Source organism: Mustela nivalis, assembly GCF_964662115.1.
Source record: "Mustela nivalis genome assembly, chromosome: 15".
Taxonomy (NCBI): domain Eukaryota; kingdom Metazoa; phylum Chordata; class Mammalia; order Carnivora; family Mustelidae; genus Mustela; species Mustela nivalis.
The window spans coordinates 45514263-45518613 of NC_139034.1; the positions used below are offsets into that span (position 1 = coordinate 45514263).

General features: G+C 42.4%; 1 pseudogene across 1 annotated transcript; it reads right to left on the reverse strand.

Annotated features, from left to right (window-relative positions):
• Positions 1-1555: 1555 nt before the first annotated feature.
• On the reverse strand, positions 1556-2611 carry LOC309848829 (protein LSM12 pseudogene; annotated as a pseudogene). Its single transcript has one exon. The product of its transcript is annotated as a protein LSM12 pseudogene (transcript).
• Positions 2612-4351: the final 1740 nt, after the last annotated feature.

Here is a 4351-nt window from a genome sequence, read left to right on the forward strand (position 1 = left end):
ACATCTATTTTATCGAAATAAATATTTATTTATTTTTAGCCATTCTGATATCCTCTCTCTTTTGATTGGAGCATTTGGTCCATTTACATTCAAACTAATTATTGATAGAAGTGCATGTAGTGCTATTTTATTACTTGTTATTGTTTCTGGAGTTTTTCTCTGATCTTGTCTTTCTTTTTCATTGATTGCTGATTTTTTAAATGATATATTTGGATTTCTTTCTCTGTATTCTTTGCGCATTTATTAGTGGCTTTTGATATAGGGTTACCATTAGGATTGTGCATAACCTCTTCTGCATATAGCAGTTTGTATTTGTTCATGGTTGTTTAAGTTTAAATTCATTCTTTACTGCTCTCCTTCCCCCTTTTTATGTATAAGTTGCCATAATTACATCCTATTATTTTGTGAATTCTTTGATTTTTTTTTACAGAAATATTCATTTTTACTGCCTTTTTGTTTCCTACCTTCATACTCTCAATTTTGATCCCTCCTTTCAACTCACACAATCCCCTTTAATATTTCTTTTTTTTTAATTATTTAATTTTGATCCATTTATTTAATTAAAAAAAAAGGAAGGGGAAAGAGATCATGGCCAAAAAGATAGTAGTTAACCCCCACCCCATCCCCAAAGCTCTAGCCAGTCACATGAGCATCACCCACTTCCTACTAGGTGCCTGATATTCAGCTGGTGGCACACTCGGCCCCAATGGACTGCCCTGAAGGCACAGGGGCACCGCGTGCCAGTTTTTGCGCTCAGCAGGTTAGTCAAACCAGACAAACTGGTGGGCTAAAGTCCAGAAGTTCTCTCCAGGTATTCTGCCCATTGGCTGAGCACATACAAACTATCATAAGCTTGTAAAATTTAAGGGGGTGGGGAAGGGCACAAAAGCAGGAGGTTGGTGGGAGAAGAGAAACTACAGGTCACCCAAGCTTTCTCCTGGGCTAGTGGCTCTGGATACAGACTTCGAGAGAACGGGAGAGGTGGGCTCCAGGTTTCTTATGGAAGAAAATCATCCTTCAAGGAGGAGCTGAGACGTGCCATGCAAAAGTTTTCTTCCTGCAGAGGGCACAGGAGACAGGGCAGCGGACTCTCCCATCTAGGAGACAGGAGAGTGGTGAGGAAGTTCTTCTAGTACCATGAAGTAATACAAAAGGCAGAGGGAGAATCCTAAGGTTCGGGCCCAATGTGAGACTGCTACACACACACAGTTAAAGACTAAAAAGCCATCAGGAACCCTCACAGCCGAATCCCACCTGCAAACACTGGCTCTAGAAAGTGCTGCAGAAGATTCTTGCTGTGAATCAAGTCAAGTTAGTTGCCTGGCTATAGGTAGTGGGAAGGGTAATACGTTTTTATTTTTGAAGGGATAAGGTGGGAAGAGCGGTCATGATCTAGTAAAAAGAGACCCGCAAGAAGCAGAAAATATTTAGAGAACATTTTAATATATATTTTCATATATATATTTAAAGTTAAGAAAAATAAAACTAATTCAAGCCATGCCCTGTGCAAAAAAAGGAAAAGAAAGAAAAAAAGAAATTTAAAGTGAGACCTCTGTCTGCTGCTCTAGTCTCAACTTAAGTATCACAGTCAGCTTGTTACTTTTATTTTGGAAGAGGAGATGTAAAAGTTTCTTTGATCACTCAGAAGGCAAGTGTAGCCACTTATAAAAACAGAATGTCAGGGACAGACTAGGAAAGTCAAAGGTGAAGGGGCAGAGCAGGAAAGGAATTTTCAAAAATAAAATTAACAAGGTTACTGTTCCAGAAGGGGGCTGTGAAAAGGACATGGTGGACCGAAGTCTGTTAGTCAAGTAGTGATTCAACTTTTAAATTATTCTCTTGTTCTTTTTTGTTGTGTGTTTTGTTTGTTCAAGTCTAAGATTTGGAAATGCCAACCCTTTGTTAACAAGAGCCAACAGGAAATATAGGATCCTTTCCCTCCCCCGGCCTGCCTCCGCCGAAGCCCCACCGTCGCCTGGTCGGCTGGATGCTGGAAGAGTCCTCCGTGTGTGCGGACTCAGGATGACAGGGCAGCCTCCTTCTGTGGTTGCTGGGCTTGTGAACGCTGCAGTGTCTTTTGGCTTTCCAGGTCTCTAAAATGTTTTTCAACTATTTTGCGTACATGGCTCAGTGCACTTCCCTCTTTGCCTTTACAGTTTTCCATTTGCTATGGGGGTGTAATAACAACTTCTTCCATGACTACGATGTTTTTCTCTTGCCATTTACAGCCTTTAATGGTCTTGTGTATGGTCTGGAAGAGCTGCTGGCTCTCTAGGGAAACACCAGCGCTGATTGCATAGGCCTGGCTCAGCTTCTCCTCCTTCTCTGTCCGTGCTTTGCTGGCAAGCTTACTATCATTGAGTGAAGCTAGGGGAGGAGGGGTTTCTGTTCGGTCATTAATTATTTCCACTTCTGAAACATACTGTAAGTTTATGAGCAAGATGTCTGCATGGTTGGGCTTTCCACTGGAAGAGGGACATTTTAAAGCCAGCATTTTGGACTGGTAGTGGAAGGCTACCACCTCACCCTGCAGCCGCTGCTCCTGGCACATCCAGCACGACAACTGGCTCCCAATGCTGAAGTCCTCGCCTGGAGGAGCCGCCATCTTGGGAGAGCAGCCCCCGCCGGGGGCCCCCTTTAATATTTCTTACAGGGCTGGTTTAATGGTCATGAACTTCTTTAGTTTTTGTTTGTCTGGGAAACTATTTGTCTCTCCTACTCTGAATGATACCCTCCTGGCTAAAGTATTCTGGGCTGCAAATTTTTTATATTTAGTACTTTGAATATATCATGTCACTTCTTTCTGGCTTGCAAAGTTTCTGCTAAAAAAACACCCTCCTGCTAGCCATGTTAGGTTTCCCTTGTATGTTACTGTGTTCTTCTGTCTTGTTGCTTTTAAAATTTTTTCTTTATCACTACATTTTGCTAATTTAACTACAATATGTCTTGGTGTGGATCTGCTTTGTTGATTTTGCTGGGGATTCTCAGTGCCTCCTGGATCTACATATCTGTTTTCTTCCTCAGATTAGGGATGTTTTCAGCTATTATTTCTTCAAATAAATTTTCTGTCCCCTTTTCTCTCTCTCTTTCTTCTGGGACTCCTATAATACAAATGATTTGATGGAGTCAGAGTTCCCTAAGTCTGTTCTCATTTTGAATTCTTTTTTCTCTCTTTTGTTTAGCTTGAGTACTTTCCATTTCTCTGTCTTCTAGGTCATTATTTCATTCCTCTGCTTCTTCCAGCCTGCTTGCTACTCATTCTGCAAATCATTTTTCTCATTTCATTTATTGAGCCTTTTGTCTCTGCCATCTTATTCCTTATCTTTATATTAAAGGTCTCACTCATGTCTTCCACCATTTTTTAAAAATTTTATTTATTTATTTGACAGACAGAGATCACAAGTAGGCAGAGAGGCAGGCAGAGAGAGAGGAAGGGAAGCAGGCTCCCTGCTGAGCAGAGAGCCCAATGCGGGGCTTGATCCCAGGACCCTGGGATCATGACCTGAGCCAAAGGCAGAGGCTTTAACCCACTGAGCCACCCAGGTACCCCTTCCATCATTTTTGTAAATCCAGTGAATATCTTTAAAAGTATTTGTTTTAAATTATCCATTAGGCATGTTACTTATATCTGTTTCACTTAAATCTCTGGCCATGGCCTTGTCCTATTCTTTCATTTGGGTTAAATTTCTCTGTCCTTTCATTTTGTCTAAGTCTCCTTGCCTGTTTCTCTGTGTTAGAACAGTCATCTCCATTTCCTTTCCTTGAGGGTAAAAGCATTATGATGGAGAGATTATATTGTGCCCTGCAGTGTAGTGTCCCCTGTTCTCTAGGGCCTAGCACTTCTGGGAGTTTTCTCCTGGCTGCTTTATCCTTTAGACCTGTCATCTGCAGAGGTTCTTTTTGCTTATTGCAGGCAGTCTTTGGTCCCTGGCCTGAATGTTGTATGTTTTAACTAGGTGTACTGTGGTCTGCTTATGAAGAGATTTATTGCTTGCCATAGGATCCTAGGCTCTGCAAAACTCTTGAGCAGGGAGATATTTTGTGAGCAGGGGTTTGGGCTGGTCTTCTGTGGGCAGTTGCCTGCTGTGCTGGGACTGAGGCGAGCAAGACAGGGTAGGGCAGTTCTACTGGAGCACTGGAGGGGGAAGTGGGCTGGGTCTTGACATGAGCAAGTTAGATAGCCTGTATGGGTGCAATACGGGTTCCTGCAGGTGACCCTGTGCTTGTGCTGAGGGATGACGGAGGGAAATGGCACCTGCTATTCCTTTGTTCCTGGAGTGGTCTCTCTGGGAATGCTACTTCTCTCTAATATACTCCAAAATGAACAAATAACCTCCCCCATTGTGTGCCC